The 25,788-nt window shown below is 39.6% G+C and overlaps 1 long non-coding RNA gene across 2 annotated transcripts; it reads left to right on the top strand.

Annotated features, from left to right (window-relative positions):
• Window positions 1-1,482: 1,482 nt before the first annotated feature.
• On the top strand, window positions 1,483-25,197 carry LOC140689008 (uncharacterized). Of its 2 annotated transcripts, none has more exons than XR_012063861.1 (4): window positions 1,483-1,660; window positions 24,421-24,597; window positions 24,786-24,940; window positions 25,036-25,197. It is a non-coding gene; the product is annotated as an uncharacterized lncRNA (long non-coding RNA). The 2 variants fall into 2 exon arrangements; XR_012063862.1 differs by lacking the exon at window positions 1,483-1,660 and adding an exon at window positions 12,704-12,784.
• The last annotated feature ends 591 nt before the right edge of the window (window positions 25,198-25,788 follow it).

Genomic DNA, 25,788 nt, shown 5'->3' with positions numbered 1-25,788 from the left:
CAGAATCTCTACCATGGACATTTGCCGATGGTCATGCTAACTCAGAAGGCCGATGGCAACAAATGTGACCTGTCTCTTGTAAATCCATCCCCTGAGCAGGAAATTACCCAGATTCAGCACCCCCAGTCTCACAGCACAGGGCTTGTTTGTGGCCCGAATACCAGAGCTGCCCTCACATAAGTGGGGGTGAATTCTCCAATGAACAATGCCCTGTGGGCCATTAACTTCAGAAATATCCCTGACTGAGTCTACCTTTCACCCGCCGGACTTCCTTGGTGTGACAATCACACGGCACCAAGTAATCTTGTACCTACTGGGCTTTCTGCTCCCTCTGTCACCATCTGCACCCAAGCACTGGGCCCTTGCCTATTCCTGGGGTGTGTGGGGTTTAGGTGACTGACGTGGTCATAGGGAGACTCTGAGACACAGGTTATCAGTCTAGGTGGGGGCAGGGGGCGCCCACTTCAAGTGGCCTTGCATCAACTGGAGGGTCTCCCCAGATGGCCTCCTCTTGAAACATCACTGTTTTATTTTGGAAAATGTTAACTTCTAATCTGGCATTGGTACATTTGCAATGCAGAGCAGTAGATCGTCTGGCTTTTTATGAAGCCCTGGGGTCCCTCAGACATGAATAGTTATTCAGTTCAATATTCATTAAGTGCCTACTACGTGGGAGGTGCTGCAGACACAAAAATGATTCAGACAATATGCTCACTCATGAAGAGCTCACAGCCTAGTGGAGAAGATGGTCATTTAATACTGTCACCTGAAAAATCTCTGCCTTCTGAAACTTATCAGTTCCTAAGAGGTTGGAGACAGTAGAAATAGAAATGAAACTTGAGCTGAGAGTTTAGAGGACTGTCCTCTAATATGAGCCCCATTGCTAACTCTGTGAGTTTTTCAGGATGCCTACCCTCTTTGGCCTCAGTTTCCTCATCTGATGCACACTGATGATCTCCCTGGACATATTTTTGTCATAGGCTATTTTGATACACATGATATTGTCTGTAAAAGTCGTCTAGAAAGTATAAAACTCTGAAAATCTGAGTGAGAGCCTGGTGTAACCAAGCAGATGGTTAATTTAAATCCAGGAATCCCAACGCAGCATTAACCCTTCACATCTTCTCCCAATCCGGCCAGCGGGTACCTTCGTTCCTTCATTTAATAACGTGCCCTCTCGTCATTTTCACTTTCACTCCCTATGTCACCTTTCCCTCCTTCTCTATCCATTTTCTACTAAAAATATTGTAAGATGCTCAGATGTGGCAAGGCCCCTGCCGAGCACATGCATATGCATGAGGTAGAGCTGTTGCCCCTTGGAGACACTGATGTCACAACTCTGGGGAAATGGCTAAGTAACCATGACAACATGGCTCAGTGTTGCATCTTGCCTGGGAGGGCTCCAAGGATGGCCAGCCCGTCATGCAGGCAGGACAGTGACATTCCCTCGGCAAGGAATGCAGAATGTCCGGGTGATGGCAGCCAGCCAGTGGTGACAGAGTGCCGAGCACGCTTCCTTCCATCTGGCCTCCCCGTTGCCACTCTGGTGCCTGGGGGGGCAGCCCATGATTTATCGGGCTGAGTACTCCCACACAGGAGCATTGGGAGGCAGTCCCGGCCAGAGACAGCAAGGGATGCCGGGACATACAGCCACGGTCTAGTGAGTTTGATCTTTGTCAACTTCTTCCCCTCTTAATCAGATACCACTGACTTTTACGTACTTTTTCATAAAGGGTTTACTATTTTAAAGCCATTAACTAGGGAGAGCAAACTGAAATGTGGGCAAAGGAGGAAAGAGGCTGTGCTCTGGATAAAAATCAACTAACCTATTGTAAGCACCGAGGGTGTGAGTTTTTCTCTTAAATCACTTTTGTGTCAATAATAATAATTTAGTCACTGTGTTACTTCCAAAGTAAACTTTCTCAGATAAACGTCCCTCAGCACTATATTTTCTAGATCTTTTTTTTAAAGTGTAAGTATGTGTTTAGTGCCCCCATCATGTACTGCTGAGATTTTGGAACCATTTTAGTCCATTTTCTCAGCCCCTCCCGCTGCCAGAAAGTAATAATACAGTGAATACTCAGCGTGTATACACTGTACCAGTCAATTTCAGAAACACTTCCTCTATTAAAAAAATAATAATTTAATGGGGCCTTGGTGTATGAATGTTACTCTATTGTTCAGAGTTATAATTTCAGTAGCATTAAAAAAAAAAGCCCTAACAGGATGTATATGGAGGGCTTTATTCCAAATTCCAAGCTCAAAAAACTCAGAAATGTGCAAAAGAAAAGAAAGCAAACCATATCTGTAAAAACAACAAACAGTAAAATGAATGGGCAATCACTGCTAAAGCAGGGGACGTGGTGCTGATGTCATCCCAGTCAGGTGACTGTGGGAGACCCACAGCATCAAGGATCTCTCTCCACTGTATCATACTCTATTTTAAAACTTAGCTCCTCAGACCCAAATGCTAGCACCAACAGACACAGAGTTCTGGAAAGCACCAGTCACAGGTAGCCCCTGATGGCCCTGACCAGAAAAGATTCTCAGATGAGGGGACCTGGTTCTTCTGTAAACCTTCCCGTCGTCTCTTTTGGTGCTGCCCTTCCTGTCCCCAACACCCTCCACATGGCCATCTGATCCCTGCCACTTATCAACTGTCTAAGACTGTGATGATCTGACTGCTGGCCAGCAGCCAAGAAAGCATCTCTGGGCTCCACACTCACAAATGTCAGAACAGTACAGATATTTCTATCTCCTTATAAGAAGGAAGATTTACAAATAAATTCACAAGCAAAAGTGCTATTCGCAAGGTTAGCAGAGTCACAGTTGCTGTGTGGGTAAATACCACAAGGACCACATTAATCTTATTACCCTGTGAGCTCAGCCCCATAATACAGTCAAACTTTAGTTTTATGTTAAATTCTCCCTCATTTCCATTTTCTCATGACTATTCCACATCTGGCCCAGAGGAAGCACTCATGCATTCTTTAGCCTGGCAGAGTCTAAGAAAACAGGACTTGCAATACAACCACCTCTCCTCTGGCTCTCCCATCAGCAGTTACTACACACTTCCCTCATGACTCAGTTTCTCAGATAACCCACAGGTTCTTCCAAGTTCAGGAAATACATGTCAAGCTCTAAAATAGGTCACATTAAATACCCCCTCTCAAGACTGAATGAGAGGGAAATATCTTCTACTTTTCTCCCTGGTAAAGCTAGGATCCCAGTAGAACATTAACTCCTTTCAGAAAGGGCCCTCAAAAAATCTCTCAATCTCTACTATACATTCCTAAAAAGCACATAACTGGGTTTTGGTTACTTCGTTTTTATCGTATTCTACACAGAAATCTGTCTTCTGAGTCATTCTGACATTTGAAATCTATCTTCTTAAGGCCTTGACTAAAACTTCTGTTATAATGTCCTATTACACAAGAAAGAAAATAAAATGGTTACATTTTTTTCTACAACTAACTGCATCTGCCATAGGTTTTAAAATGTAATATACCATTCCAGTTCCCCCACATGAAGGGGTAATTGCTATAGAAACATAAGCAACAGAAATTAAAGCAAAATGTATTAAATAACTGCTTCCTGACATCGAACAGAGACAATGAAAAACTGTGATTCTGAGAAAAAAAGATGCAAAGAAAAAACAAGATGAGCCTTATGACTGTCCCCACTTACAACCTAGAGGCAGCTTCCAGGCTGAGGAATGGAAACTCAAACAAAGCGTGAAATTCTTACAGAGTTAAGAAAACACTGACCAGAATTCAGAAAAGCCAGAGCAGCTGGAATTTTCAGGGCCAAGGAAGGTATGCAGAGAAAGATTTTCAGAAATCTGCATAGAAGTCACCTTAAAGCTCTGGTTGATCTGCTCACGCACAGGACAATACCCTAAGAGACCTGCAGAGAACAACTTCAAAGGAAAGAACATTTATCGGGTAGCTGCAAGATGAACAAATTCCAGAATTCACATAGCGCTGAGAATTCACTGACTTCTCAGAAAGGCCACACCTTAGCAAGGGAGCTGAATTAGCTCTATACTAACAGTTACCCTGGATTTGCCTTAATCAAGTTGAAAAACCTTAAAAATATCAACTCAGCTCAATTAACTTAGCTGTGTGTGATAACAAAGTCGATCACTCTTTAAAGGAATACAACAAGATATGGTGCATAGCAACATAAAATTTACAATGTCCAACATTGAATACAACTAACTAGATATACAGGAAGCAGGGAAAACAGACCCAAAACCACAATAAAAGTCATTCAATAGAAACAGATGCAGAAATGGCAGATATGATCAGCACAGATAAATGGAATTAAAACAGACGTTCTAAAAATGCTCCATATGCTCAAGGAGATAAAGAAAGACGTGAACATAGCAAGGAAAAAGACCCGACTGGAACTTCTGAAAATGAAAACAGCAGCAACAGTGACATGAAACAAATACACTGGAAGGAATTAACAGTAGATTAGATACTGCAGAAGAAAGACAAGTAAACTCAAAGACAACAACAGAAGCTACCCAAAATGAATTATATAGAAAAAAAAAAAAAGACTTGGAAAAAACAGGTCTCAGTGGCCTGTGGGACAATATCAAATGATCTAACCTACAGTATCAGAAAGAAAGGAGAGAAAGGGGCAAAATGATTAATTATTTGAGGAGAAGACAAAAAAGGTATAATGCCCAAAATTTTCCAATGTGATGAACAACTATAAACTTACAGACACAAGAAGTGTGATCAACCCCAAGCAGAATATCACACCAAGGTACATCATAATCAGATAGCTAACAACCAGTAATAAAGAGAAAAATCTTAAAAATCAAGCAGAGGGGGGAAAGAAGACATTACATACAGAAGAACAAAGATAAGAATTAAAGCAGACTTCTCGTCAGAAACTGTGTAAGCCAGCAGACAATGGAAGGACATCTTTTTAAATGTTGAAAGGAAACACTGTCAATCTAGACTTCTGGAGCGAAGTCTACACCCAATGAAAACACCTTTCAAAAATAAAGTCTAAATAAAGAATTTACCATACAAACAAAAGCAGAGAGCATGCATCATAAGTAGAACTCTGATTTAAAAAAAAAGTTAACTTTTCCAGGTGACAGGGTATTAAAATAGATTGAAATTTGGATCGACACAAAGAATGAAGAACATCCAACATGATACATTTGTGGGAAACATGAAAAACATCTTATAAAAACCAATTTTCTCATTTTTAAATCTCTTTAAAAGATAATTAACTGTTTAAGCCAAAAATAATAACCACATATTATAGGGTTTGTTAACATATGTAAAAATAAAATGTATGACATCAATAGCAAAAAGGATGTGAGGGGAAAATCAAAATATTGTTGTAGGAGTCTCACACGCTACATGAAGTGCTACAGGGATTATATGGAGGAAGGCTGTGATAAATTAAAGAGATTTATTGTACATTCTATGGCAATCATTTAAAAAACAAACAGAGGTATGGCCAATAAACCAATTATGGAGATAAAGTTGAATCATTAAAAGAAAAACAATCAAAAACAGAACATATTTCAAGGGTAAAGTGTTTCCTTGGGATTTAAAAGTAATTTTATTAACACAACATTGTAAATCGACTATACCTCAACTTAAAAATTAAATTAATTAATTAATTAAATAAGAAAAAAAGAAAGTAATTTTATTGCCTTTAACCAAGCACTGCAGATTCCATTGAAGGAGTAGGCTTTCGGTACTAAACTTCGGACGTCCTACAGTCAGAAAACCACATTTTTAAAGCAGGGCTGGTCTTGACAGAAATACAAATGTGATTTCTGAAACAGAAGCACATTAACCTAGTATCACACTAGCATATGCATGTATGAGATAATCCAGCAGAGTCCAGCTACAAGTCAGTTTTTCACAGCTGTGAGGTCCAGAGCTGGAAGCTAAGTTTAGACCTCTGAGAGGCGGAAAGAGAAAGAGAGTCCAGCAAGTCAAGCTGGTGTCATACTGTTTTGTAAGCTCAAAGAAGGCACGGCTGTATTAGCTTTGTTTGTCACTGGATACCATCACCTGGTACAGTGACTGGCACTTATTAGGCACTCATAAATGTTTGTGGAAAGAAGGAAGGAGGAAAAAAGGGAGGGAGGGACCTAGCAGTGGAAGTCCCAAGGACAATGTGTCTACACCTATCAGAAGTCTATGCATGGCACTTCTTACACACAGCAATAACACCACCACTCAGAAAATAGAGCTAGGAGGAATAAGCCTCTAAAATGATGTGGCACTTAGAGAAAAAGACCAGAGACTTTAAAACTAATCTTAAAAAGCACCAGATACACCCCTTTCAGATGCCCCAAAAGATTTTCCTTGACTAGTAAGGTTTGTGCCAAGAACTATCCATTTACTCATTGCTCAGCTGGCAAGCTATAGTCCAACAATTGTCCTAAAAATTGATGCATAATATAATCAGGAGAGTAGATCCACACAAATTGAGAGGTGTGGTTATTACAATACAGGTCTTAATGCACATCAGAGGCCATCCCTCAGGCAGAATATTCAATTTAGAAATCTATTGTCACCTAGATACATCTGCCAATAAACCGTCAGAGAAATGCATTTATTATCGAGGGCAGAATACTTTGCCTTATGGTCCCTCCTAAACTCCTTGACGATAAAATGGTTTACCTTCAGCATCTTTGTTTAAATGGCAATAAAAGCCTCACCTAACATGAAGGTCAAGGTAAGGACAGTTGACACACACAGTGAGTCCTCATGGAGGGAGAATGCCTGTGCTCTGAATCCAGTGGGGCTTAGGATGTTGTTCCGTCACAGCCCCACTGGTCATCAGAACATGTTGAACATGAGGTTTAAAAGGTGTGACTTAATACCTAGAATTTCCCCACAAGAAGACATTAAATATACAAACAAAAACCACTGCGTCTGTTACTGTCACATGGCTAACCAAAACACCTAATCCTAAATACAGCACCTCCACACCACCACCTCCACCATTACCGCTAATGTACAGACACACACACACACATACACTTACACATACAGGTATGTACCTCTACACACATATATAAGTATATACAATGTTACCTGTCCCATATTCTATTGAAATAAATTGAATTTACTGCAAATATCCATAAATTAAGAGAAGAAATATCTTTTTTAAAAATTGAAGTGTAGTTGATTTACAATGTTGTGTTAGTTGCTGGTGTATAGCATAGTGATTCAGTTATACAAGTATATTCTTTTTTAAGATTCTTTTTCATTATAGGTTGTTACAAGCTATTGAATATAGTTCCCTGTGCTATACAGTAGGACCTTGTTGTTTATCTATTCTGTGTATAGTAGTGTGTATCTGCTAATTCCAAACTCCTAATTTATCCCCTGCCTCCCTTTCCCCTTTGATAACTGTCCTAAGTTTATTTCCTATGTCTGTGAGTTTGTTTTTGTTTTTTAAGTAAGTTCATTTGTGTCTTTTTTTTTTTTTTGGATTCCACATGTTAAGTGACATCATATGATATGTCTTTAAGAAGGGAAAAGTCTGTATAAACATGTTCTTTCCTCTCTATTCTCCTCTCCTCTCCTCTCCTTTCCTTCCCTCTGCTCTCCTCTTTCTTCTGGGATAGGCTATTTTTCTGGACCCCTCCCCAGCAAAGTTTTGCTTCCATCAATTGCCATTCTAAGAAATCTACCCTTTTCTCAGCAACTTGTATCTGAGCCGTTGGAATGAATTCCGTCCCAGCAGCTCCTGCATTGTACGGAGGCTGGGGAAGAAGGAGGTCCATCTTGGTGGGACATCTGTTTATTTTGTATTTAACAAAAGGGAAAGAGTTTCTTCCAACAAAATTCTTTGGCTTGGGAACCCTGAATGTAAACTTAACAACACTGACCTAAGCTCACCTCAGGAACAATATTAGCTGACAACCACCTTGGGAGTGAAAAATAAAATCCCATTCCAGCTCTCTTTGACTGATCTAAGCTCCTTTTGCTGTCATTTAACACGGCAGATTTGATTTAATTTGATGAGACTTCTAAGACACTTTTGAAACTTAAGCATTTAATACCAACCCTAATCACTTCTCTTCCACATGTTTTCAAAGGTTTCCCGGTTTATAAACAAAAAGTAGAATCAGATGTGAGAGCAAGAATAGTACTTCATTCTTCTACTTTTTAGTTTGTAAGCAAGAGTTATCTTCCAAAGAAAGAATCAGGAGGAATGAGTGGAAGTTACAGAAAAACAGGTTGGGACTCAGCATGAGGAAGCACTCTCTCATGGTTAAAACTATCACAGATAGAAGAGATACCAAGGAAAAGAGAAGCATTCCTGACACAGGAGGGGTTCAAGCAGGGACTTGGGTGGGACCGTGCGAGGGTGGGACTGCATAAACTCTGTGGTACATCACGGTACTTCATATGGTTCCAAAATTAGGGAAGGTTATAACAAGGTGGCATTTCAGCAACAGAACATCTCAGGCACAAAGATGTGGTAAAGGACCACAGTTTGTGCTGAAAGGCAACCTGACAATGACGGTGTCAAAGGATAACAATCCCAAAGTCCAGGCTTCACCCTGGGAAACTCCTCCCTCTCCTTGTATTCCCACCAAAAGTAAGAAATCTTGGCTGAAATTTGGAAACTGGTTACACTGGCATGCACTGGGATCATTGTGACTTTGTGTTTTTATTAAATATTCATTATGAAATTTTCCTCTAACATTGTTCAGTTATCAGAAGAGAAACCTGCATGGCGATTTCTGCTACTGGGGAAATTGCTTCAATTCAAACTGAATTTTAAGTCTGTAAAGAGTTTCCACCAAGCAAACACCCGGAGGCCAGCAGCTGCGGATTCCTGCCTTGGGGGCTCGGTCTGCAGGGGGACGGGACCCCTGTGTATGTCTGTGACTGCCGCATCTGCTTTCTGCTTTGACTTCACGTGACCACTGTCCTCTGATCCACAAGCCGCTGTTCCCCTAGCGGCTTCTTGAAGCTGCTGTGACACCTTTTCTCAGCAATAGGCTTTCGTGACGCCGCATCAGTCATTCCCAAATATTTCTTTCTGCATCCACTGCCCTGCGCTCGTCCCAGCTACCACCGTCTCTCCCCTAGATGGGATCTCTGCGAAAATTTCCAGGCTGCTCTCCCTGCGCATGCCCACGCTCCATCTCGGGTCTCCAACAAAGCAGGCAGCTGATCTCGAGGCTGTAGCACGGATTTCTGTTTATTACCCGTGGCCCCAACAGGAGGCAGGGTCTTTACTTCTGTCGTCCCTCACCGTGTCACTGGCGCTTGGAACACCATCGACATTCCACAGGTATTTGTGGTGCTCAGGGGAATTTTCCACTTGCACCTGCACTCGCTGGGGAGGTATGAAAACTGGATGCTCTGTTTCACGACCACTGTCAAGAATATGAACTTGCAGGGAATTAACTGGACTTAACTGAAGAGTCTTTCCTTATTTTAACCCATCCTACACAGACTTAAGGACTCATTCCATCCTACCCAGAAGAGGACAGTTTTCCTTAGTGAGCATAATCACCAAGAAACCCTCTTCCAAACACTTTGAAAAATCTGACTTTCTTCCCATAGCAAACTATTCATTCAGATTCTTCACTGGGATGTGTTCCTTTGCCACACAACTAAATAAATGCAAGAAAATGAATACATGAATGAATCACCCTCCCTGGGTGGCCAGGCATGTCCTGAAGCTTGGACAATTATTAGCCTCTTTGCACAACAACAATCAAGGCTCTCTCCCATTTGAAATGGCTCTCCCGAAGGAGGGTTCTCAAAAAGCACTGATTTTGGAAGAATCTCCAAACGTAACTAACGGCAGGTAGGCTCTACAAATAAAGGAACATTCATCAGCTGCCACATACAGGCCTGCCTGGTCTAGCGTGGTGGCCAGGGAAGGCCTGGGCTTCTTAGAGAAAGCCGAGTTTGAATTATGGTTCCAGTCTTTCTGGAAAATCACTGACCACTGCTAAGTCTCCCTATCTTCACCTGTAAAGTAAGATCTGCCTGGCTTGGTGGTTATGAGAATTAGAGAAAACGTACACAGAGCCCTGAACACTGTTTCTGGCAGAGTAAGTGCTCTACGTAGTAGTAGTTACTACTCGCAATTGGTAGTTATTGGCTTTACAGGTTAATCTAAGGGGAGCCCCACTACCTTCCTTAGAAGATGCTGTATTTATTCTCTATCACAATGTAACAGACTACCACAAAACTCACTGGCTTCAAACAACACACATCAGTTTTCTCACAGTTTCCACAGGTCAGGAGTCCAGGCATGACTCCTGGCTTGTGGGTTCTCTGCTCAAGGCTGCAATTAAGTTTTCAGCCAAAGACGGGAGTCTCACCTGAGGGTCAGGGGCCCCTTCCAGGTTCATGTGGTTGCTACTTTATTTCCTTGAAGCAGTAGAACTCATGGTGGCTTATTCCTTCAAGGCCAGGAGGAGAGAGATTTAGCTCTTCCATCTCTGACCTCTAGACCCTGTTTTCAAGGGCTCACCTGATTAGGTCAAGCCCACTCTGAATAATTTTCTTTTTAACATAAAGTCAACTGAAATAGAGAGCTTAATTACATTGGCCGAATCTTTTCACCTTTGCCATAGAAAGTGACCTGGTCACAGCAGTACCGTCCCATCACTTTGGACATATTTTATTAGTTAGAATCAAGTTACAGGTCCTGCTCATAGTCAAGGACACGGGCCATTAAGGATCCTCTTAGAATTCTGCCTGCTGCAGACATCGTGCATCATTCCCATGGAATCTGATCATTGCTGACTGACCTGTAGTGACAGTGGAATGAAGTCAATGAACACTACTGTGAGCACATTTCCCACCTGGCAGAGGACCCAAGAAAACCAGGCATAAGGGGAGAGGCAGTTGGTCAGCAAAAGGGCAAAGGGAAATCAGTACTCCCCGCAGGTTAGTTTGAAATTCGGGCTTTCCCCCACTTACTCAGGAGAGAAGAAGAGCTGGCTGTGTGGCAGTGGCTGCAGCCTGCTACAGATAAACCAAAATCAGCTGGTCGACAGCCATTGGCCTCTTGGAGATAACTCAGAGAAGACCCACATAGGAAGAATCTGTTGCTGAAGGAATGTGTTCATTCCTTCACGCATACAGACACACATGCACTCTCTCCCTCTCAAACACACACAGCCTACAAAGCCAGATGTGTTCTACCGACATTCAAGGATATCAGTGCCAGTTTCCTCAATGTGGTTTCCTAGCTGTTGGGCTTGGGGTGAGAGTGTGTTTTCATGCAGGCAATTAAATGATTCTTCTCTGCCACTAAGGAAAGAGTGTCCACAGCAACTTCCTTCATATGTGGTCCCAGAAGCAGCAGCTGTCTCTGGGTAGACTGGGTCATCACCTAGTTAGGTCACAGACAGGAAGCCTTCAGAGTGAATTATAGTCGGTTGTCTCAACAGCTGTGCCCAGGATTCAAGGGAACCAGCTGGAGTGCAGTGAGCCACTCACCGGCGCCCGGGGGGCAGGGGCGTGCTGAGGCCCTTCTGTTCTGCTGGCCACAGCGTGAGTGTAAGAGCTGTGTCTGATGGAGGGCTTCTCTCGAAACCCAAAGATTCACCAACGCACGCCCGAGTCCCGAGGGCACGCCCGCCGGCCTCACACCGGCAGGACCTGGCTGTGTGGGACCCGCTTCCAGGCTCAGACCCCTACAGCTAAGAGGTGCAGAGGGCGTCAGAAGGCTTCTCTGCCTGGAGGCAAAATCCAACTAGGCAGCTGGCGATCCTACTGCCTGATCATTTCAAAACCACGTGCTTCCTTTTTTTCTTTCCCCCTTTGTTTCCATTTAGAACTTTTATTCCACTTTTTTCTTTATTTCCTTTTTCCAGATCTCCTGTTCTTCTCCCTGCAATTTTCGTTACCTCTCTGATTTACGTCTTACTCTAGGCCACTGCCCATGCTGTCCTACACACTTGGATTTTTCTTATCCCCTCTCTGCAGCTTCCCCTCCTCTTTTGCCCTCTTCCTCTCTGCTGCTCTGGCTCTGTGGCTTGCACTCCCTGTGTGAACCTGCAGAGGGCAGGATCTCAGCTGGAACCGTCTCCAGATCTTTGCTGTCAATCATCTAACCATAGCATAAAGGTCCTTTCAAATGCCTTCACCAAAACATTAGATTTTGGTATTTTTTTAAAATCAATGAACAGATTAAATGTAACATAATGTACTTGTCAACATGATAAATAAGTCCCTTGGAGTCTGGTGAATTCTTACTGAATAGGTTGTATATTGGGTAAATTGTATCAACAGAACCAAATAGTACAACTGTCACTGCTATGGGCTGAATCTTTGTGTCCCCTCAAAATTCATATGTTGAATTCCAAACCCCAAAGGTGATGGTATTTGGAGGTGGGGCCTTTGGGGTGATTAGGTCATGAGGCTGAGACCCCCATGATGGGATTAATGCCCTTATAAAAGAGACCCCAGAAAACTCCTTCACCCCTTCTTGTCATGTGAGAACACACCAGAACACAGCGGCCTATGGACTAGAAAGCGGGCTCTCACTTGACACTGAATTTGCAGGCACCTTGATCTTGGACTTCCCAGCCTCCAGAACTGTGAGAAAGAAACTTCTGTTGTTTGTAAGCCACCTAATGTCTTGTATTTTGTTAAAGCAGCCCAAATGGACTAGAACAGTCAGTACAGAAACATCTGTGAAGAAAAGGAAACTTCTTGCAGGTGAGGCAAGATCCGTTTCTCCTGAGGAATGACTGATACTGCTGAAGGCATTTTTACTTGCAAGAGAACTTCACTAGAACATGCAGGTGAGCCTTAGCACACTGAGGAAATGGGAGCCCCGGTGTATGGCTCCCTTCATGTTCTTACATCTCTTTTTCTCTTCTGCTACCACCTCTCAGTCTGTTCATAGAAAGCAGCGTGCACTGTGGAAGATTACCATTTTATGCTGTGCTGCTTTTATTCCTTAAACATCCTCAAAAATGATTTTCTGCAACATAACAGGAGCACTTACAAATATCTTGGTGATGACACAGAAAATCTGAACACTTCAGCCATTCTGTCAATGTTTGAGGGACAAAATATTCCTGACCCAGCTCAAGCTGAAAAGCAAGTTGCTGAAACATCACCTAAAACAGGAGGTTCCAATTCATTGAAACTCAACTTATTACATGCTTGAGCAACTCCTGGAACAAGAAAAACTCTGCAAGATTTTGCAGGCCAGGGTGTGAGAACAGAAAAAAAAAAAAAGGAGCTATTCTTTGAACCTTTACTCAGTGGAGTCTGACAAGCTGTGTGGACCGTCATCCTCCTGCTCGGGAAGTCACTGCTGTCAAAGGCCAGGCTGGACTAGGTGCTGGACTACTGAGCAGGTGTCTGGATCTCTTGGTCAAATCAAAGCCAACTTAATTTGAAGTCAAGAAAATACTCCTCAGATTAGACCCAGGCATGCCTCCCATAGGCCTGGGAAAGAAGGAAGTGTTGGTAAGAAGATAAAGCTCTTCTTAAGCACAGTTCTCGACTGATAATCCTATCCCTGTTTCTTGAATGGCCTTGATCACTCTAGTGAGGTTGATTTAAGCCAAATCTGCATGGGACCCCAATTCCTTCCTCCCTTCTCAGGGTCAAGGGCATCTCAGGAAAACAAGGTCTCTTCAATTTATCTTGAAATGCAAAAAAACAATTGTTTCCTCTCATGCTCTAGTTGGTAAGCCAGTGGCAACACCTGCCATGGATGCTGGAGCTGAGAAGTGGTGGTGGAGGTGGAGGAGGTAGAGGTATCATGTGTTTTAAAGGCTCATTCTCATGTGCAGCCAGGGCTGACAGCTTCTGCCTTCTGAGATGTAAGGGAAACTTTCAACTTTCTGGCTCCTGGTCTCCCGCATGGAGGCCCAATTGTTGCTCAAATTCTTGGCAAAAAAAATGATTATACCTCAACAAAAATCAATATACTTAACATAGTTTTTATGCCAATATCTAAAAGGCTATCTTCTTTTTTAAAGTTTATGGAGAAACAGTTGGTGTAAGGCAAAGCAAATTAGATGAGCAATGCCCCATTCCAACCCTCTGCACTTTAGCAGTTGGTCATTCCAGCCATGCATTTGCTAAAATTCAGTGTTCACTCCAAAACAGTGGCTGATGGCATTGTCTTTGTGTCTATCTTAGTTTTCCATTTACTGGGAAGCTTATTTCACTAAAATAGGCATTTGCAACAGTGTGAATACATGACTGTAAATATAAAAATTCAAGTCCTAAAACAAAAGATTATTGCTTTAAAACTAAGGTCATGGGATTTTTAAATACATTGTTATTTCCATCCAGAATTGCCCCTAAAAAACTGTTAATTTAAAAAAGAAAAACAACTCTGTATTGCATTTGAGTCACCTTGCTCTACATGCTTCATCAAGCTAAAGCTTCCAGATCAGTGCTGGCCACCAGAAATATGGTATGAACCAACTGTGCAATTTTAAATTTTCTAGTAGGAATATCAAGAATGATAAAAAGAAACAGCTGAAATTAATTTAATAATACATGTTATTTAATCCAATCTGTCTAAAATATTATCATTTTAACATGTAATCAATACAAAAAGTTATTGGGGTTTTTTTACATTATTTATTCTTATAAAGTCTTAGAAAGTTGAAGTGTATTTTGCAGTAAAAGCACATCTCAACTGGAACAGGCTTCTTAATTTTCAAGTGCTAAATAGACACTGAAAAGCACAGTCCTAAACAGAACAGCTGCCCAATCGGCATGATGATTGGACTGTCAGCTGTAATGATGATGATGCAGAAGAAATTACCCAGGTTTTGGTCCATCCAGGCCTATTTTCAAATCCTGAGCCACTACTCATTGGCTGTGTGACCTTGCACAAATCACTCAGCATCTCTGAACTTTAATCTCATCTTTTAAGTAAGGATATTAATTCCTGCATTTCAAAAGATTATTGTGTTAGATGAAACATACACATATGTGAGGTGTTTAGTACAATAGCTGGCGCACAGTAGGAACTCAATAATAGGCATTTAACATTATTGCTATGATTCATGGACTATACACATGTAACAATGACTATAAAACACGTCTTTTTTTTTAAATCTGGAAAAAAATCTATTTCTAATTTTATCTGAAAAATATTCTAATCAAATCAGAATTTCTCTGTACTACTGGTTACACATTGTTTTGTTGTTACTGCAGTTAGAAATATTGAATCTAATAAAGTAACACTGATAGATCTAGGACCCTGTAATTTTTAAACCTTCAAGGAATAGAGACTCTAAAAAGCTGCTATTTGCAAATGGCAAGCACCTGCACTTGATATTCTTCAGCATACACTGCAATTTGCTGTCCCATCATAGGAGTTACCTGAGACTTATGGTAGACAGTTATGTTCTAGGGCCACAGGGGAAGACCCTACATGTGGGTTTCCCTAAGGAAAGCAGACATCACTTGGGAAAGTTGGGAACCTACACTCCAGAGAAAAGAGATACGATAAAAATCATTCCCAACAGGAATGAGAAAAGACCAGGGCAGAGAAGTCCCTCAAAGCAGATATATATGGAGGGGCTTAGACCTGTGAATCCTGGGAAGGGTCTTACCTAGTATTTGGTTTTAAATTTCTCTATGTTGTAATTTCCTTCTCATCCCTAGCATTCAGTAAAATGTTGTTAAATATTATAATACAATCTCAGCTGTCATAGTGGGAAGTTTAAAGGGAAGAACTAGACCCATTCCTAACACAGAGCAGTACCAGGAAGTGAGGGGAAGCCTCAGGAAGGAGGGGGAGCCTAAGATGGCAGAAGGTGACCCACACCAGATGTCATAAGGACATGGGAGCAGGAGCAGCAGGATGCAGTGGCAGTGCTGGCCAAGGGGGCATGCACCAGCGATGACAGATGGGGGAGAATGTCAGCCTCCCATGGGGAGACCCAAAAATGTAAGAGGGGATTATCTCATTAAAGAAACTGAACTTCAAAAGGATAGGTGCTCAATTATTATAATGTAGACATTGGAAAGAATTGTGGCAACATTTTGTACCACACTCTATGGGAGGCTTGAACATTCTTGCTACCTAATGGGGAAATACTAACTTCTCTAGCCATTTCTCACACAGCTGTATATTCTTAGACAAACTATTTGAATTCTCAGACCTGAGTTTGCTCATCCTCAGAATGAGGGAATTGAACAAGGTGGTATGAAGTTTATTCCAGAGATAGAATTCTAATTACGTCATGATTTGAGTACCAGCCACCTAATGCATTTAGTGAGTAGATGCTAGATTTGGACATAGCTTCATCGTTCAAGTTTAAAAAGCCATTCAATAACCTGACTCCACATAGTAGCAGAAATATCCTAATTGCACACTTGAATCAATTCAAGTAAGAGCAAGTTTAATAGATCTAGTAAAGATGTAAAAAGTGATAGAAAACCACTAAAAAAAAATCAAATGTAAGTTAGGGTATGTCCATTTACTTTATTGGAACATTAAGATCTCAAGTTTTACTACACCTAATTTTAGACTAATTCAAGTCTGTCTTGGTATGAGGATGAACACAGTAGGTGCTAAATGAGAGTTGAGCAAATGACTAAAAAATGCTGTCAGACATATTCAGTTAACTCCTATTTCATACCCTTCAGTTTTTAACCTCATTACATCCATTATGGCTGGTTTAGTGCTCAGAAATAAAAACTTACTATTATTTTAAAATGAAATCTGATATGCCATCACAAATGATACCAATGATGAAGAAAAGAGGTGTGTGGACATGTAAAACAAAACAAAACGAAACAAACCCAGCCACCCACATATACACAGAGAATTCTCAAATGAAATTGTGGGGGTTTTTAAAAGAGTATTATCAAAAGAAATAGCTGGCAAGGCTGTTGATCAAGGTAAAATATTAAAGTGGTCCATGGCAATAAAGGAGGACACAGTTTAGAGTGAAATGAGGTTGCCAAAAAAAAAAAACCCGAAGATAAGAAACAGGGGTTTTCTCGGCTTGGTCTGAAGCAAGAAGAAGGAGCAAAGGGAAAGTGGTAGCTTGGAGAAGATGGCATAGGGGTAACACTTTGGCAAAAGGGCAGAGCTATGAAGTTCCAGGTTAAGTTTATTCTCCATAGAAGAACATAATATTCAACCTGAGAAGGGTAGAATAATCTTAATAAAAAGGAACATAAAGTTTAGATAGTTAAGAAAGATAAAAGTTTGTTTTTAGGTCCTAAGAATGCTATCCAGTGTGCTCAAAGAATGTTCCACTGTTACTACTCAGCCATTGTTGAGGAATTATTAAAAATAGAAGAAGAGCTAACAGGTTAAGAATGAGAAAATATTACACAATTTGCAAAAAGGAAGAAAAAGTTGATTCACTGGATGGTCAATGGATCCTGCAGAAATCTAGTCTGAATTAATAAAACTACGGTTTGTAAACTTTAAGAAAACAATATGGTTGTTTTACTAGAACCAAAAGGAGCTCACCAAGAACATCCTGAACCAATCTGACTTTAATCCTTATTAATAGAATTGCTCAGAGAATAGACTATGTCAAAGGCATAGTCTCTGGATCTTATGAAAGCACTTGAAAAAGCCTTAAACTTCCCTTGTAGAGAAAAATATTAAATATGGATGGGGAAAGATAGAAGGTAAGTTAGTTCATAGGTACTCAAACAGTCACAACATCAGAAAGTATTAATCAATGGCATGGAAAAAAATCTCATCCTTCTCAACATTTTTACTAGTTATTAAAGGTAAAAACATAGAAAGTATACTTATTCAATTTAAGGAAGACACAACACTGGGAGAGTTCTAGTCAAAGCCCTAGGTTTCATACTTATTGCCCTGACTTGGGACATGTGCCATCACTGATCCAGCTACAGTGATTTAATGCTTTGATTGTCCAAGCTTGGAGAACACATCCACTCAAAGTCCAAGGAGAAGAACAGGGAGGAAGTTGTTCTTTAAAGAGATACTACTGTGCAGGCAAAATACAGCAAACAAGTACACCAAAAATTATAGGCTAAAATAATAGGTTAAAAAAAGATTAAATAACAAATTAAAAGTCCTGAACTTGATTTAAAACAATCAGTTTCATAAATTTTAGATGAGGATAGACGACATTTGTCAACAAACGGTTCATGTGAAACAGATTTAAGAGACTGCGTTACACAATAAGCTCATTATGAATCAACAATATGCTACAAAAACTGGAAGAACTAATTCAATTTTAGGTTGCCTTAATAGAAAAGTCATAACCCAACTGTGGGATGTTATGGTCCCACTGTTTTCTTCACCAGTCAGGCCACAGCTGAATATAACATTCTGGAAGAACATTCCCAAGGAACAGAGCATCCAGAGGAGGCAAACTAGGATAAGGAACTAAAAACTTGGGGGAAGACCCGAAGAAGTTGGAGATTTCCAACCTGGGAAAGAGAAGACCAAATAGCAATGTTGAAATATCTGAAAAGCAATCATATGGACATAAGACTGACTTTATCTGTGCCACTTCAACAGGAAGAACTAATACCTAAAATGAAATTAAAGGGAAATAGATTCTGGTACTGTCCAGTACTATAGTACAAGTAGTACAGCCCAGCAAAATAACTGACTCCCTTGAGATGAAGTCAGCTTCTCTCAAATGCAACTATCAGGGACGTTGTAGAATTGTCTTAGGAACTAGTCATCTCCTAAGATCTCTCTCCCAACTCTTGAAGCTTATGATCCAGTGATTCCATGAATGTTCATTAACTTCTCTACTATGGAAAATTTAACAGGAAATGCATAACCTTTCTTAATTTCCAAGAGTGGAGAAAGAACTCAGGCCTTCTGGGTCTGTTACATGACTATGACTAAGAGAATTCACCACTCTGGCTGACTGGAAGAAGTTCAGTGCTGTGTGCAAGTAAACTCCCTGTGGATGAGTTTTGGAATACAAGACACCAAGGAAACTGAGGGTTTGGACAAATGTCTCACTCATGTTGACACCTTCATGCATTTGCATCAGCTCGATGTGTGTTTTAAATAAATTATTATCTGGTAATTATTCTTTTGTCTATTTCTTCAGGGAAATAGTTCAAGTTTCTATTAAAATAATTTAGATCATCCATGGATTTCTTTATTAATGTTATTTTCAACAAGATAATACAAAAATATAATAAACTAGCAAGTGTATTGTAAAAATATAATAAAGTATCTAAAATGTTTTATAAATTCTCAAACAGTACATACATGTAAAGAGTTACTGTAATTATTATTAATTCCACCATGGCATAGATAAATTAGAGTTAGCTGCATTAGAATTTTCTTTATGAAATTATGAGGATTTACTAAATCCTTGGAAGACACAAAATAATCAGGAAAAGGGTCATATTCCTCTGAACTGAGAACTAATTTTAGCCTAAGGAGATGCTGCATAGATAGTGTGCACTTAAATGTCACTGAATAGCCATGAGGATTAAATGGAATTTTGTCCAAGAAAAGTGTTTTGCAATATGTTATATAATTCCAAAATCAAAATATTATCATTCTGTCCTCATTATTAGCAATTTTCATTATCCTACTACAATGAGTTAGCTGCAGAAACATAGATGTCTCAGCTAGGTCAACTCTACCTGATAATTAATAACAGAATTCTGGAAACCACTGAGGCAAAATCAGGTAACAGTTTCCTCACCTGTGAGAGACTGGAATACATGAAATCAGCTTAATTATTAATTATTATCAGAGGACACAATCTCAAACATAGAGACTTTGTGGCCACTCTGTATATCACAAATCACTCTCATAATATTCCTTATGTTAGCACAATTGTATGGTAAAAGCTCTAGATCAATAATAAAAGTTAGTTATGTAGGAGACCTATATTAAGACTACACTCTTAAAAAGAAGCACTGAAATCATTTTGATTCTCCATTACTATAATTCCAAAAGGCCAATACATAGGATTCATAAAGCCTAAATATCCTATAGATTTACGTTAGTGGCTTTTGAACAAGATCTCATAATCCGGGATGTGGGTAACTAAGAAATAGTGAAACTGAACCTTCTCATTTTGCAAATGAGAAAACAGAGACTCATAGCAAAGAAGTGCCTTACCCCAGGGGAGACAGGACTTAGACAAGAGACTGGAATTTTTAGTGCTTCTTGGGAAATCTTTATTCTTAACAGTAAAATCTGACCACATATTTAATAAAACCACCCAATAGGTATGCAGTCCTTTCTTTTATGGTCATCACCCTCATCAAATATATATTATTAAACATCTGAAAGGAGGCAAGGTCTGATATAAACTGCATGCTATATTTTAAAGGCTATGATTTATTTCTAGTAATAGCCAAGATTACAATCAAAAAAAGGATCAAAAATGTGACTCAATACAGCTACATACACAAATATGCAGGCAACCAGAATTACTCTGCTGCGTGAGAAAGGTCTGCAAAGAAATGTGTCCATGCATGTAGAGCTATGGAAAACCTGAAGGACTTGTAAGAAATAGATAATAAGTGGGGAATATTGACCTTGTTTCGATTTGGGGTCAAAAAATGCAAAATGATTCTTTTGTATATTTTATTTCCCTGGGGAGCACAGGACTTAATTTAAAAAAAAAAAATTCTTGAGCAATGCAATTTCTGTAGTTGCCAGGGGTGCTTTTTTTTTTTTTCTTTAGCTCTATTTTACCTCAAATTATTTTTGCATTGTTCAAAAGCCAAAAAGAAATTTTTGGTGAAATTTAACCCGGTCAAGATAGATGTTAACTGCAATATTATAATACTAATTTGTGCGTCCTTACTCAACCATAGGAAACTCATTATGTCCTCATTTAACATTCTGAAAAGATTTTTAGAGCATTTATAGGTTCAAATGGAAATAAATATAACTATATGTGTAGAATTGTCATTTTAATCAAATTAAATTTTCCAATTAGTGAAAGAAGTCTTGTTAGGATCACCCATAATTCATGTTCATAGGAGACCTAGTTTAGAAGACCATTTGGAACAAGAAATTTGATTCTTGCAGTGATGTGTTTATCAGTTTTTGTGATTCTATTAAACACAGAAATACTATTTTATAATAATGTATTAATGATCTGTAGTTTGACTCTTTTAAAACGCTGACTAGTTAAGAATTCAAGGGTTGAATGTTGAAAATGATTAGAAATTGAATAAATATATTCCTAAGTAGCATTACCTGTTTAGAAGAAACAAAGAATTGAAATTTTGCTTCTCATAATAAATGAAAACCCTGCATTCTTTCAGTGCAAGGGGCTAAATGCATATCCACGCTGGTTAAAAAAAAAAAAGTACATGGCCTTAATATCTATAAAGTGTAAGTAAGAGGAACCAAATCAAAATAGAAAGTTGAATCTGGTCAGCTTGAAGTATTTAATAGTATCATTAATAATAGATTCATAAACTGTGTCCATTTAAATACCAAAGTTGAGTTCTTAAGCAGAATAAATAAATATACTCGGTGGAATCAGACTTTTTAAGATGACTCATTACTTTCAACCCTGACATTCAGCTAATGATGATACATTACACTGCATTTATATCACATCACATTTATATTACATTAGGAAACTAGCTTTATGACCCCATGTTCAAGATTTTTAAAAAAAAATTTCTTCCAAACTTACACTTTTTTTTAACTTCTGAATTCAAAAAGCACAAATATGTGCTCTATAATTAACATGCTGCCTGAGGTTTATAAAATTCAGAAAGCAAGAGTTTCCAGGATTCCTGAAGAGATTTAACCTTACAAGACAGATGGTCTGAGCCATCTCATCAGCAGGCTCAGAATTGGGTCTAGGTAGAGGAGGCTGTGACCCCAGATGTATGATTGGAAGGGGACTGGAAAATGTCTTCTGTTCCACCCCTGGCCTGAATAGCATTTGTTACTCTGCTTTGAAAAAAAAAAAAAAAAAAAGCATACCTGTGGCTCGGGGCTGTATCGGCCAGAGTCCTCTGTTAAAATTCATCCTACACATGGCTGAATGCATTTGTTCAAGAAATATTTACTAAGTACCTACTATGTTCTAAGTCCTATGAGGAATACAGAGATATATGAGCTGTAAGACTGCAGAATACTAGCGAGTGGAAAAAAATTAGGGACAGAAAAGTCTGGGTTCAAGCCTTCTCATCACACCTTACTGGTGACAGAATCATGGGAAAGTAACTAAGCCTCAGCATCCTGATCCGTAAAATGGGTGGATGGTAGTACCCCCTATCTCAGGATTGGATCATGATTAACTAACTAAACACATGGACAGGACTTATGAGAGTGCTTTACACATACTAAATTTTGAATAGTTATAGCTATTGCTATATTATTATTATTATTATTATTATTATTATTAGGCATAGACACTACCTTCAAGGAATTTAAAGTGAAAGAGGGAGATGAAGTGTATGCTTACTTAACAGTGAGTAGTTCAGAAAAAGAAAAGATGGCCTCCAGAAATAGGGGCCAGGGAAAGTTTGAGGGAAAAAAGTCACATTTGAGATGGATCTTAAAGTCTGAGCAAATATTTCTTTAAAAGTTGGAAGCACCTTAACACCCGATCAAGATTTACTTTATTCACTCATTCATTCATTGATAATGAACAATCTTTGAGTTTAAAGAGCTACCTGAAAAGAATGGGTACGTTTTGATTACTATAAATGAGTATGGGGCTTTGTTTTGGGGGTTATGTCACTTGCAGATGTGTTGAGTCCCTCAACGTCTGTTTTTAAGCTTTTCTTTGGTGGGTCTTGTGTAGCCTTTACTCCAGGGATTTAACTCTGCTGCTACTGTGTGATCTCAGGATATCGCTGAGCTTACAAGCCCTTGGTTGGCCTTTGCTCAGCCTTGTGGTGACATAGCTACACGCACAGCTTGGTGTTCAAAAAAGACCCAAAGGGACGCCCTTACAGATTTCTAGAGCTCTTGTCTTTCATGGCTTTTTCCTTTCTTAAACTCTTCCCTGCAAATCTCAGCCATCTCAGCCTCCCTATATTCTGGTCATCATGTCTTCTGTGGGTTCCCCCTTTCCTGTGCCTGTTGCCTAGAATTTTCCTGTCCAAAAATGGGAGACTGTAGAACTAACATCATTTTTCCCTTCTCTGTGGAAGAAGTCCTGTGATACCCGTTGTTTGATGCCTGTAAACAGTTGTTTTAAATTTTTTTAAATAATTTTCTAATTTACTGTAAGAAGGTAAGTTCACTCCTTATTACCTGCTTATGGCTAGAAGCACAAATCCAAGATTGAAGACGCTGAAGATATAAATTCTGACTCTTCTATGGTGAATAATGTCAATCAAACGGACAAGAAACACTATAGTGAAGACAATCATAGTCTATTAGGGCTTGTACTTTTAAAAAATGACTGCTAAAAAGCATTCGCTAATATTATTTTATCCATTTGGAGGAATATTTCTAGAGGAAAACTGCAGACTCCTACCCAAATCAACATTTTTAACAATGACTTTGATTAAATTTGACAAAATAAAGCTAAAAAGATTAGCTACTTTTCTGCGTGAATTCAGAAATCTTTCCATAGCTGGGACAAGATGGAATTTAATGAAACTAAATGAAAAAAATTTTAAGTTCAAAAGACGATGGACAGAAGCTGTCTTATGCAATTTACATGAGAAACGTCTACCATTTTATTTGGCCACAAGCTTAACTGTGCTGTCACTGATTTTTTCAATATATGAGAAAAGGAAAAAAGGAAGGAAGGAAGGAAACGGACAGAAAAAGAAAACTTTAGACCAAAGACAATAATCCTGCCTTCAGACACCAGAGGGCAGGAACTTTGCTTTGCTTATTAATGCATCCTCCTCACAGTGCTTTAAACAATCTCAATATGATTTTGTGCAATAACTTGTGTTCAGTTTCAGGCATCACACTTTAAATGATCCATTGAAAATGTTCAGTGCACCCAAAATAGGAAACGCAGCATTCCGGTGATTCTGGAGAGTATCCCAGTACAGAAATGTTTGAAAACATTTTGTGTTCAAACCAAAGAAGATAAAGCTGAGGAGAGAAAGGTAGACTATCTTCAAACAGTTGAAGAACTAGCAAATATTTGATGTTGTCAAATTGCTCTGTGTGTTTCAGGATAGAATGCTACAACCAACAGGGGGAACTTACAGGAAAATAGGTTTGGGTCTAATAATGAAACAGTATCTTTCTACAGTAGGAATGAGGTCACAAACATTGAACTTAATCAGCGCATCCACCATTTGAAATATTTTGAAGAGGTGCTTTAAGGCTGCTTAGGAATTCTATTTCCCTTCCATCTCCGTAAGTACATGACTTTTTAGTATCAGTAAAGTAGAATAAGTATTTTTACCTCCCTCAAGGTCATGACAAAAAATCCTTAGTCATCATTGTTTAACTGTCATGTCTTCTACCACAGGCCAGTGTTTTTGCTATGAGAGGATAATCAGTCTCAAACTTCACCCCCTACAGAAACTGTTGAGGAGGAGATGGATAAGGAAGAAGAGCTGAGGAAAGTAATGGAAGTACATAAGTATTCTGTGTTGGGAGACATGAGAAAAGCACACAAAAAAAGCTCCAGCCCTTTCCATGGACTAGCATATTCTACAAACCATCTGGCTGCTGCACAGTGCCCTGCATTAATAGACAGTATGTTCATTCTGATACCATCTTCTTAACTGTTCCAGTCACTAAAATATAAAAATGTAGATCTATGGCAAAATGCAATCATTGAAAGCAAGTAATAGGCACATTGGGATTAATTATACCACTGTCTCTACTTCTGTGTATGTTTGACATTGGTCCATACTAAAAAGTTCTTATTTTTTGTCTAGCAGGTATCTTCCAAGTATATTCAGAAATGTTCAGGAGAAGCACTGGATCCCTTCTCCTAAATGTGCTGTTGCATGTGGAGGGAGCTTTGCTAGTTCAACACCCCTTGCCTCTACGACCTCTGGCTCCAACTTCCCTTGGGAAGGAACCTATCTGATAGGTGAGTTTGGGATAGGGAAATGGATACCCAGCTCGTCTCCTTCCCCTCCCTCATTTCAAGAAAAGCTCAAACTTGGTCTACTCTTCATACTGTAGGTGCATAGAGGCAGCTCCCGTAAGAAGAGGCTGGTTCAGTGGTACCTGTTACCAAGACAGTAAGCCCAATTCTGGGGTGAAGTATTAGAAAGTTCATTGCTGCTGCATATCTAAGCCTTGTCATCTAATCCAAGTTTTGTAAAGCTGACAGTTTTAAGCCAATCTATCTGAAATTTTTCTCTTTCAGAGAATCCAGAACTCTGCCCCCAAAAAAGGATGCTTACTTAGCATTGGACCCTTAAAGCCCCAGCAGTTCCTACCCCATGACAAGAAAGCATTTCCACTCCTCTCCTGGCATGTTCATCCTTATTAACCAACCTTCTTGAGAAATGTCTTCTGAAGTGCTACATCGAGTCACTGCTCCCTTGTGTTCCCTCTCTCAGCACTCTGAGTATACCCACATTGTGTCATTTATAGAATTATGTTGCCATTACTATTTTCACATCACTGTTGCCAACTAGATGGTGCCTTCCAGAGCAAAGAACTGTCTTATTCATCTATGTACATCCAACCCTGGCATGACGCCTGGTCCTCAGTTAGGTGTGCTCAAAATGTTCTATAATAGAATGAGTACGTGAATGAAATACTTAGTCTTTTAAGTGAGTAGTTATTAATTCTGAATAATGGTTCCTTCTTAAGACCTTAGTCATTTTTGCTGATAAAACCTAAGAGCTCTAATGCCTGAGACAACAATCATGTATCTCAACTGAATTTTAATTTATATTGACTTTACTCATTTATAATCTATAGGCT

The sequence above is a fragment of the Vicugna pacos genome, chromosome 24, assembly GCF_048564905.1.
Source record: "Vicugna pacos chromosome 24, VicPac4, whole genome shotgun sequence".
NCBI classification, from domain to species: domain Eukaryota; kingdom Metazoa; phylum Chordata; class Mammalia; order Artiodactyla; family Camelidae; genus Vicugna; species Vicugna pacos.
Note: the sequence above shows the minus strand (reverse complement) of the source record. Positions and strands in the feature narration are given on the sequence as shown.